Source organism: Euleptes europaea, chromosome 10 (genome assembly GCF_029931775.1).
Source record: "Euleptes europaea isolate rEulEur1 chromosome 10, rEulEur1.hap1, whole genome shotgun sequence".
Classification (NCBI taxonomy): Eukaryota; Metazoa; Chordata; class Lepidosauria; order Squamata; family Sphaerodactylidae; genus Euleptes; species Euleptes europaea.
In genome coordinates this window covers 38,932,596-38,944,551 of record NC_079321.1, presented here as the reverse complement: position 1 = coordinate 38,944,551, position 11,956 = coordinate 38,932,596, and the positions used below count along the sequence as shown (strand labels likewise).

The window sequence follows — 11,956 nt, the reverse complement described above, 5'->3', positions numbered from 1 at the left end:
ATGATGAACTTTGAAATCAACTTTTTAAAAGAAAAGCATTTTCCTTTGGTAATCATGTTTTGTATAAGTGAATAAATGTAGCAAATTGACGCAGTATTTAATGTAATTCAGGTGCAGTTAGAAGAAAAAGGCATTTACCAAATACTTTATTGTAAGTTCTAGACATGGCATGTAGGGCAAGCAGCAAATTAAGCATAAGAGCTAGAGCATTAACAGACACATACCACTTGAGTGGTATCTCCCATCAATTCCACTCTCTCATTACAGAGCCTCATTTGGTCCCCTATGGTGTTCTTCAGGGTCTGCTGACCCCCAGGAACAAAATCAGGAGGTACTCAGATGTAAGATTTCCAAAAATTTTGAAGCCATCATGGAAAATCCTTTTTTCTGGAAAAACTCTAGGAAATCTTTGGACAAGTTAAAACATATGCAATATTAATTTTCTTATCAAAATTGTTTTGCTGCTTTAGCAACATAAAATACATCATTTATCACTTAATTAGCAGTAGCATGTTTGTGGAATTTAAAAATATAAATGTCTTGGATTTCTACAAGAAATTGTAAATATACCTAGTATGTGAGGGAGATGCAAATTGCTGCACCTTATGCTGCCTTAATTTTTGCCATCTAAATGGCAGGACAAAATGAAATCATTAAACAAATTTTGTAGTAAAAGAAAGGTAATATATAATTTGGACAGATGTAGTCTCATACAGTCATGGTAGACACAACTGTCAGCATATTTGGATTTGAAGTTAAACTATAACATTGAAAATAATTAACTCTTATCAAATGCATTATTAAATGTTATCTAAGTTATTTCCATTTAAACAATAGACATAGCCTTGAAAAAGTATATGTATCTACAGTATACATAGGAATTACCATTATCTGATGCTGTAAATTCTTCTATATACATTTCTGTGCTATACATTTCAGTGAGTAAAGCATTGTTTTAAAAAGCATTTCACTAATCCCAAAGGAGAAAAATATAGGAGTTTTTTTTTCAGTGTTCCCTCAGTTTTCCTATTAACAAAATGGAAGGGAGTCCTAGGGGGAGAAAAAGTCCCTCCCCCAGTTTTTTTCCAGGCCTTCGCAGCAGAAGACTCCATGGGTTACAGCAGGAGGGAGAAACGGAAAGGTCCTATCCTGTGAAGGTCATGGCTGGCCAGGTCCAAGTCTGTGTTACCCATTCCTGCTTTGAGGAAACAAGACATAAAAATAACTGCGCATGAATTTCTGGCCGTTCCCACATTATTGAGAATTATTACAGCCCATTAATCTGATCAGCTGGATCAAGTCAGAAAAACTGCTCTTGGATTCTGATCTTCCTGGTGGGAGGATAGTATATTTGAATGCTGACCTATCAAACTTCCACATGGAAAAATAGTACGTCAGGAAAAAGAGTGTGAACTGAGCTTTTCCCTGACGGTTGATTGTTGTGGGTGCAGGCAATTTTGTTTTCCCTTGTGAAGGAACATTCATGTACAGTTCTCTACCCATGGTAGCTGTCCAGGCTAAACTTTACCATTTGACTGGTAGCTGTAGAAAAACCGTACATAGGGGAATACATGTGGCAGCTGTTAATGTGGATACTGCTCCTTATTCTGCCTGCATGCCTTGTCATTCAACTCCAGTGAAAACTGAACTACCTGCAGATAAAGGTTTTCCTCCTTCATTTGGGAACTGGATGACCTATAGAGTAGCTAAGGCCCTTGGAGAGTATTTTTTAAAGCAATATTAAGTGTTACAAAGCTGGCTCAGAGTATTTAAACAAAATATTTCAGATAATTGCCAGCAGCAAAGTTAAAAGACTTTCTGCTCATTCCTGAGCCTTGCGGCGGTCAGGGACGGCATAGCCGAGGTGCCGCCATGGTGGTTTCAAAGAAGTTTCCTGGCTGCCGCACGGCTTCAAAGACCCTTTTAAAAGGTTTTTTAAAAGAAAATGTTTTTTTTCCCCTCCATAGAAAAGAGCAATGCCGTGCTAGGTGGCTTCAGTAACACTGTTGCTGGAAAGGGTGTTCCTGGGCTGGAGGGGCTTTGGAAGCTGACTACCATCGGCTCTGCCCCCTGGGAATGCCCCCCCCCCATGCTGGCGCTGCATATCTCTTCCGGGATTTGGGTCCCGGAGAGACTGCGGCATCGGAGGGGTGGCGTGCAGCTCTGTGGCGCCCAGGCTTCAACAGAACTGTCCCCACCACCAGCAGAAGTGCCACTTACGCTGGCGGTGGGGTCACACTGCTTCCAGAGAACTTTGCCCCCCCCACCTCAGGAATGCACTGTTTGTTATGTAGCAGCTTCGGCATCAGGTTAACACAACAGTCTAGCCTACCATTAATGTCATTAGAGTCTTATCTTCAGAAATTAGTTCATGGAATATTTTAATAATGTACTTTTAGGGCTGAGATGCAGTCTTTCTATACCAAAATTTAGCAGATGCTAGTACTGTACGAATTTAATCATAAGAGCTATAAATCTGCTGTTAAAAGGCATGGAAGCTGCCAAGCAACATACAAATCTATGCATCTTTTAAAAGGGAAACATCCAGGTAGTGGTTTGTAAGGGGATTGCTCTTTCTGATTTTTATTCAACTGAAATACCGTATCATTTCTTTAATCAGGAAATAGTGGGATACTAATTTCCATGAATTTCACATCAGAAGGCTTCTGAAGATGGTCTCTTCTCAGAGAGAAGACCTAAATGTAAATTTAGTGTTCAGTCCATCAAGTTGTTATCAAATTTTTAATGCAGAATTATCATGGTAATTTTACCCATGTTTGTGTCAGAGCCATTCCCATCCTGGTGGGAAGAATGTCATGTTTTGAACCATAGTTTGACACAGCTTCGCCTTTCTCCTTTTAAAGGTAGAGGCTGCAAGTAGAGAAACTGAACATTTTCCCTCTCCAATTAGGGTGGATTCAGATGAATAGCTGATACCTCTTTGTCTGGATCTTCCCCTTTATAAATCTTCCACTGAGAGGGCAGGCACATCTCCTCCAGCCTGTTTCTGCTACAGTCCTATTGTAGGTCTCCTTTCTCTCTGGCTGCCAAGCGTCTCAAGAAACCGCCGTTGGCAGCGTGTAAGGGGGAAGGCAACAGGACTGTAGCTACAGCTGCCTGTTATGTTTCAAATGGCAGTTTAAAGGACAGTTTCCAGGCAAAGAGATGGGGCAATTCCAACAGCGGAGAGAGCCACCAAGCTGGTAAAATCTTTACAAACATTAGCAGCCATATTTTTTAATGTTCTAGCATGTCATTGGCATGCACAGCTCAGGATATTCTGACAAAACCAAGGAACTCAGACGCTGAGGAGCTGTGAACTTCCCATCTCCACCCGTTTTGTAGGTTATCAAAGGAAGAATGAGGCCTAAAGCAGCTATAAAAAGACAACCGTTGTTTCCATTATTTACTGCTTGAGGCGCAGCACAAGAGTATAGACTATGATGTGATAACAAGCTTCAGTGGATACTGCACAAAGTGTTACTGGCTGTTCTACTGCAGGCCTCAGAAGGTGCTATTTCCAGATGTTTGCAATACACTTATTTACCCAAAAGGAACACAACCCTGAGTATGAAGACAATCCTCCCCGAGGTTATGCCCATGTGTTTTTAAAAGTGTAACTTGTATGTGGTTTTAAGATGACCCCCCTGTTTTTCTTGCCAGCATATGTGGAAGAAAAGAAACTGATCTTCCTTTGGTACATCGCTCTAAGAGTAACGAGTTAGTAAGGAGAGAAATTTGAGCTGTTTGAAATTCTGCCATGACAGAATACAATTCAGAAAGTGATGACTTAAGAAACTTGAATTGGGTGTGGAATCTGTTAAAATCAGTTTTACCAGTTTATTGTTGGGTTCCTTTATTGTGCCATCACATTAATTAATGATTCCGAATGTGGGGAAAAGAAAAAGTAAATTTGCTTTTATACGGCATTAAAAAGTGAGGATGAATCTTCGCTGCTTCTGGTGCCTTCTCCTCCTCCTCCAGTGAAAATCAAAATTGTTACTAAATCATGGAGGATAATTTTATTTAGAACTGAAGAAGCTGATAAAAGTTTCACCAGTAATCAAATGATTGAATTGTTTCTCAATTGTGGTCAGAGGTATTTTTTTTTCTTGATACAGGGGGCAGTCCTAAGCATCATCAGAAATATAATGTACTGTTGGGAAAAGTAACTTACAGCCTTTGCTTTAAGAGATGTGCCTAGAATAGATTCACATGGAACACCTCTCATTAAAGTCTATGGGATGCTTTCAGAGTTGAGGTCCTGTTCTGTTTATAATTTGAGCAGACAAAATGTTTTTGAATTCCATAAAAGACATGCATTCTTACGGCTTAGTGCCACTGCTAATTCCTGCTAAAATCAAGGACAGTAAGGCTTGCAAGGCTTGAGAGAGTTCTTGTACGGTTTGTGCCATTTATAAACAGCAGCCTGTATCATGGTCAGATTGGACCACAGGCAATGTCTCTGCAGACCTCAGTGCATTCAACAGATTTCCCTTAGACATTTCTGTAATTTGGGGGGGGAGGGCTATTTTGTAATATTTCACTAGTCTTGCATGCTGCACAGTAGCTCCCTTAGATTTGAAGAGCATTCCAATCAGATACTCTCCTTTCTAGCCAGGTGAAGTCGGTTTGCCTCAGTTATCATGTATGGATGACAGGTTTTTCAGTTATCATGTATGGATCATAGCTGCTGGCGAAAAGTCAGGAAAGAAAATACCAAGACCACGGTTACACAGCCCAGATAACCTACAAGAACCAATGATCACAGGTTTGTTTAAAAATTTTTGCATTGAACCAACTGCAGAATCTTTCACTCCACTCTCCCTACCTGTAAATGTACCTTTCTTAGTGCCACAGTCCTAAGTACACTTACTAAGGAGTAAGTCCTACTGAACTTCCTTCTGAATAAACATGCTTAGGCACATGCTGTTACTCTGGAGCCGTTTTCCTATACGCAATAAGAGGACTACATTGACAAACAGTTGTTGAAACAGCAGTTAAACACTTATAAATACCAGATTCTTCTGCCAGTGTTGAATAAATACATTAAGTTAAAGTTTGTGGATTTTTTTTTTGTTTGTTTTTTTGGTGTAAGAAGCAACCATTTGTATGGAAAAATTAAATGCGAGTCCCAGGGTGTCCTAGAGAAATGAAAATCAACATGTTTTCTACTAGGGTCTTTTGTGGGTTTTTTAATACTTGTTTGTTGATGTTAAAAGAAGCTCCAGAATAAAAGTGGTTTTGAAAAAAAATGTAGTTTTAACTTGTGTTTTTAAATAAACCTGCATTCACTTATAGGCATGACTGGAACCATAATATTTTTGCAAAACACAGACACACACACACACACAGTAATTTTATCTGACTGGTATAGGCCTATTGTATTCTTTCTGATGTGTTGAGTTTTCGATCTTTGGCTAAGGGGCTACACATACAACAATGTGATATTTGCTAATGCAAATAAAATTGTAAAGCATACAAATATGAAATCCTCTGCTAGTCTCGGGAGGGATTTTAAAGCTCTATGTGTGTCCTGCTCACAGCAGGCGTGCGTAAATACCGTTGCTGTCTTGAAATTCAAACAGCCTGGCAGTACGGTGGAATGCGGCCCCCGAAAAATCACACACGCAAAGGAAGCTGTTGTGTGTTGATGACTGCTTGCTTTCACCGCATCCTGCAAAGCCCAGTTTTCCACTTCTGACTCAGGCTGGCTATGTCACCTTCACCCAACTTTGGGCAAGACAAGGAGCGCAATGTAGATGCTACCTTTTCAGTGATCAGCAGGAAAAGCTGCTTTTCTCAGAATGAACCAGGCCTATATAGAGTATATATATATAGAGAGAGAGTAGTCAAAAAGGGCAAGAGTCCAGTAGCACCTTAAAGACTTAACAAAAATATTTTCTGGTAGGGTATGAGCTGTGAGCTGTGGCTCACGAAAGCTCATACCCTACCAGAAAATATTTTTGTTAGTCTTTAAGGTGCTACTGGACTCTTGCCCTTTTTGACTACTGCAAACAGACTAAGACGGCTACCCACTGTGAAATATATATATAGAGAGAGAGATCTAAGAAAATGAATGTGAAAAAAGAGAAAACTGAAAAGATAAAAACTCCTGGAACTACATGCAGCCTAATAGCACAGCTGTTCCCTCATTGAACCGTTGTATTTACATTTAATAGTCTGGGATAGTTCATAAATACATTTCCTCCTCCTCCTCCCTGGTGTTTTTGGGGAAAGCATGCATGGTTTTCTGGTAACGCCACAATTTCATTCTGCGTCAAACCTGTAAAAAACAACCTTGGGAAAGAAAAAAAAAGACGTGGCACTTATAGGACCTCATTCATTCCAGCGGAAAGTTGGGAAAAGAATGGCATACTGCCACATGCAGCGCCTCACTTGGATGTGTCTGGAGTCTTGGAAGCTTGACTACCCTACGTTCTCCTACAAATGGACCTTGTTCTTGTTTGGAGGTTCTAGCAGGGGAGCGCAGCTATCGTATACCCTTGACCGAAGCACGGTACACTCCGTCTATCTGGGATGGTCGTCCTCTTCCACCGAGCGCACGGCTTCGGGAGGGACGCACATGGAGCGGTGAGGGAGGTAGGGGACACCCGCCTAGCCAGCCAGATCAGCCGAATCAACCCTGGCGATCAATGGGGTGACAGATGTCGCAGCCAGATCGCCCTCACATCCAAGGGGAAAGGGAACCCGGTTGGTATATAAACCCCTCCCCGCCCGGGACAGTCAGGTTATAGGGATTTTCCCCCCACTCACCTGAGCCAGAAGTGCTGATTGACAGCCGGCGAACTGTAGACTTAGAAGTCAGGGAGACGCCGACCCGTGCGGTAAGCGCGTCTATCCCCCCCTGCTCCAGCCCGCTTCCCGAAAGGCTTTGCGTTTGCATGCAAATCGCTCTGCTGTTAGTGGCCGGCTCCCTCTCGCTTCCCCACGCCTCCTTTGCTCTGGTTTTTTTTAAAGAAGGGCCGGCCGAGATGCTGCACTCGCTCTGCTGGGGCTGCGCTGTGCGGGGGTGCAGCTGTCGAGCGGCCAGCGGCGGCTAAGGTGGGTTCAGGCTGTAGGGAAAGCATGGCTTGCGACTGATTGAGAATTAAGTCTTTTTTTTATTATTATTCATGGAAGGTTTTGCATCGGATTTGCCACTCTTTACATGCACTTTCCCCCCATCCGTATTCTCAAAACTCAACCATAAGCCGCCGTGCAGAGTTTGGAGAATTCAGATGGGGGGAAAGTGCATCTAAAAAGTGGCAAATCCAATGCAAAACCTTCCATGAATAAAAATTTTCTGAGCTCCTGGCAAGAGCTTCGAAGTTGCGGGGAGCAGGGAAGAGCCGGGGTGCTTTTTGGCCATGGATGCACAGGGAGGTTTTGCCTTGGGCTTGCTGCTCTCCAGATGCACATTTCCCCCCATCCGGATTCTCACAACTCTGCACGGGGGCGTCTTTTGGAGTTTTGCGGATTAGGGTCGGGGAAGTGCGCATCTGGAGAGGGGCCGATCCGAGGCCAAGCCTCCCCGTGCACAAGTGGCCTTTGTTGCAAGGATCCGTTCCTTGGTCCGTCGGGCTGTCTGGGTAAGGGAGAGGGGGCATTGCTTTGCCAGCAGTAGCGGGGACTTGGTTGGACGGCGTTTTGGGGTCGGGGCTCTTGACTGTGCCGACTGTGCATGGCGAAGAGCAGGATTTTGAGCAAGTGGGGATGCAAAGTCATGCTTTGGATCTGCTCGGGCACACCCCGCGGATCCGGGGGCAAGATGACTAAGGGGGTGGGGGGTGCCCCCTTGGTATGTGAGTGTTAAGTTCCCTCAAGTCGCTTCGACTCATGGCGACCCTATGAATGAAAGTCCTCCAAAATGTCCTGTCTTTGACAGCCTTGCTCAGATCTTGCAAACTGAAGGCTGTGGCTTCCTTTATTGAGTCCGTCCATCTCTTGTGGGGTCTTCCTCTTTCCCTGCTGCCCTTGGTATGGGTTGACTATGGGGGTTACCGCACTTGTATTCCCAGCGATGTATTAAGAGTTTGAAAACGTTACAAAAAATACTGTTCGCACTTTGTTTGGCCCCTTTAGCTGTGAAGACGCCTTCCAACCATTTATAAGCTGTGGTATCTAAAAACCCTTCTAAAGCGATGTTTTTTTACAACATTTTCAAACTCTTAATACATCGCTGGGAATACAAAGTGCGGTAACCCCCTATAATTAATCCATGTAGAAGAGAGAGAGTTTCTTTTTCTTGCACGCGTGTCTGCTTATGAACTGGAGACAAGGGCACTTTCAGCCCAAATAATGCACTTTCAATCCACTTTCGGTGCACTTTGAAGGTGGGTTTTACAGTGTGAAATGACAAAATCCACTTGCAAATGATCGTTAAGGTGCACTGAAAGTGGATTGAAAGCGCATTATTTGGTCTGTGTGAAAGTGCCCCAATTGAGCTTGGCGCTTAGCGTAAGGTCATGGTGCTTAGCATAAGGTCAAGGGGGCAAACATCACGAACCTGTCGGGAGATTCTGTATGCACAGTGTCAGGTTTCTCTGAATTACGATTTTGTTGCAGCCGTTCACTTGATTTCTTGCAAGTTCTTCTTAACATCATAAGAAACATCATCCCCTCTGGTAAAGCATCATCCATGCATGTCAGCCAACATGTGTTGCTGTTGAGGTCCTGTTCTTATTGCACTGTGATGTTGCGACAGCTCTCTTGACAGAATTTCATGCAGAAGAAGAAGAAGAGTTGGTTTTTATATGCCGACTTTCTCTACCACTTAAGACAGAATCAAACCGGCTTACAATCACCTTCCCCTCCCGACAACAGACACCCTGTGAGGTAGGTGGGGCTGAGAGTGTGTGACTAGCCCAAGGTCACCCAGCTGGCTTCATGTGTAGGAGCGGGGGAAACAAATCCAGTTCACCAGATTAGCCTCCACCGCTCGCGTGGAGAAGTGGGGAATCAAACCCGGTTCTCCAGATCAGGCTCCACCGCTCCAAACCACCACTCTTAACCATTACACCACGCTGGCTCATAACCGTTCCCTCTCCCTACCCCCAGCCCATTTGGAGTTGGTTGGAGGCGACTCAACAGAGGGATTGTGTGCCAGGTGGTTGGGAAGCATTTGCCCACATTCTGGGAGCATCAGTGAGCGCATGAAACCAAATGTTTGAGGGGCTTTGTTTTGCAGCTGCTGAACTAACCAGCAGGCGTTCCTCTCCAACAGTGCTTCTGTCTTCCAAGGTTTCTCAGCTATTACTTTCTCCTGGCTTGTTAAGCAAGGGCCCTCCACCACCACGTTGGAAACTGGGCCGTCATTTTCCAGCCCGCCTGTAATTTTTCCTAGACGTCTCTGCTGGCCCCTCCCTCCTCACACTTAGCTCCTTGTGCAGATCTATTCCCCTCCCTCCTCACACTTAGCTCCTTGTGCAGATATATTCCACTCCGAACAATCTTCTATTCATTGAACTTCTTGAAACTTAGCTCTTAAGAGGTAAGGGATTGATTATGTGGACATAGCTATGCAAAGGAACAATGGGATTAAGGTCTTTTTCTCAACTCTGTATGTTTATTTTATAACATTTTTGCTGTGAAGAAGAGGCATGTTATCTCTGCAGACAACAAATTCTGTTTTGAGATCTGCAAACCAAGCATCTGTGCTGATATCTTCTAGATAGAAAAATTGCCCAAAATAATCTTACAGAAACCTTGGGAAGAGCATGACATTGTGAATAAGTTAATGGAATTCATTTACCAAAAATTTTAAACATTACATGAATATACAGCCTCATGCTACATAATTAAAAACTAATCCTTATTTCATGATGAATGACCTTTGGACTATAATGTATCTTAAATAGAAAACTATCTTGTGTATTCTTCATGTTGGATTTGTGTCCTTTCTGCTACCTACTTTCTCTGGTTGCCAAGCGCTTCTCTGGGCTCGCTCTGCAAGTGCAAACTTCAATTGCTTATAAATCAGAGACCTTTTCTCCCATCTGCCTGGCAGAGAGAATTTCTCAGCGGAGGGGCACAGTCTCTGAAAATGGATTGGGAGGGAAATAGCCGCCATAAATGTGCGCCCTCCTGTGACTAAGGAAACAAATCAGTTTGATTGACTTTTAATAACCGATTTAGTGAAGCTGAATTGAGGGTTTTGAAAAGGAGAGGAGTAGTTTAGTGTTTGGTAGAGTGCATGCTTCACATGATAAGGGCCTCAGGGTCAATCTCCAAGACCCACACTGTTTAGAGAAAAAAATGTTAAGTAATTGTGCGGGAAGAAACTTTGCCCTGCCAAAGTCTTGGCGACCTCCTGTCTGTGACAGTTCACAATGCCAGAGTAGATGGATCAGTGATTCAGTTCAGTGTAAAGCAGCTTCATGAAATCATTATTTTTAAAAAATTTGAATGAGCCTCCTTTTTCAGAGGAGAATGGCAGATCCTATTCTTTTGCATTCTTGTGCCAATTTAAAGTAATTGCATTTCTCTCATGAATTCTCGGCTGTGCCTAAAGACAGCGCTGATCCAAGGGCCTCCTGAATCACCAGATACGGCATTGGAACCAAGTTTCGACATAGCGAGTTCTCTTTCTTGTTGATTGAAAACATAAGGGGGCAAGGTTGCACTTTGCTTTGTCATCCAGTTCTAAGCATCTGTGCCAATAGTCGCCCTTCCAAGGTTGCTGGTGCGCTGGAAAAATGTGTATGTTATAAAGTTCATTTGATTTTGCCCTCCGGACTTCCCTGCCTGTTGCACAAATACCTTCCCGAGCCCCTGTGGCCAGTGAAGCCAGTTGGTTGGAACAGACCATTTATCTGTCTTGGGCTGTTCTTCATTGAGTGGAACTATGGGAAGGGCTGGGTAGAAAAATTGGGTTGGATCAAATCAGCTTTTGTATGGGTGAAATAGGGATCACCAGTGTGGGATCATGGGACCTGCAGTGGGGGAAGCCATATGGAATGGGTGCTGTAATAAGGAGGGGAGTTGGCCAAGACTGAATGGAAAAAACAGCCTACATCAAACCCATGAATTCATTGAGAGCCAGCGTGGTGTAGTGGTTAAGAGTGGTGGACCCTAATCTGGAGAACCAGGTTTGATTCTCCACTCCTCCACTAATCTGGTGAACTGGGTTGGTTGCCCCACTCCTACACATGAAGACTGCTGGGTGACCTTGGGCTAGTCACAGTTCCCTCCAAACTGTCTCAGCCCCACCTACTTCACAAGGTGTCTGTTGTAGGGAGAGGAAGGGAAGGTGATTGTAAGCCGGTTTGAAAGTCAGCATATAAAAACCAGCTCTTCTTCTTCATTGTTAATAATACTATGAACTAGCGGGAGGGTTTCGGCCCAGCATGCATGGTCAAAGCCCCACAAGGAAATTGATGTGGGGCTGCATAAAGGTTCCTCTACAGAAATATTCCAATTTCTTTGTTTATCTTGTTTGTATTAATGAAAATTGTTTGTTCTGTCTGTATTTGATTTTAATACTGTACATTAGCTTCATCCTCCATCAGTGAGGTGGGGAGAAGGAAGATAATTCTGTGTGTCTGGACTGTTGGTAGTTTCAGGAGCCCTGCAAAACAGTATGTGTCACTTATTCCATAAGTAACTGGTGGGGGGATATAAAATTACAGTTCTGAGGGAAACATCTCTGTGACCAGGCTTGTTTGTTTGAAACATTATACCCCCCCCCCCAGTGGATGGAGCCGCTTGAGCAAAAGCAGCTGCCCCATCACTAGGAAATGATTAGTCTTGGAGTCCTTGTTAGGTGCAATATGAAGGGAAGATGACCATAAAATATTTATCCAAGAAGACTTAGGGCACTTTCACACATGCTGAATAATGCACTTTCAATGCACTTGGAAGCTGGATTTTACTGTGTGAACTGGCAAAATCCACTTGCAAACGATTCTGAAACTGGATGGAAAGAGCATTATTTGGCATGTGTGAAAATGTCCTT

General features: G+C 43.4%; 1 protein-coding gene across 1 annotated transcript in view; it reads left to right on the top strand.

Moving 5' to 3' along the window:
- LOC130484002 (glutathione S-transferase 3-like) overlaps positions 1-11,956 on the top strand; it is a 99,652-nt gene that overhangs the window by 39,483 nt on the left and 48,213 nt on the right. The window lies entirely within an intron of this gene.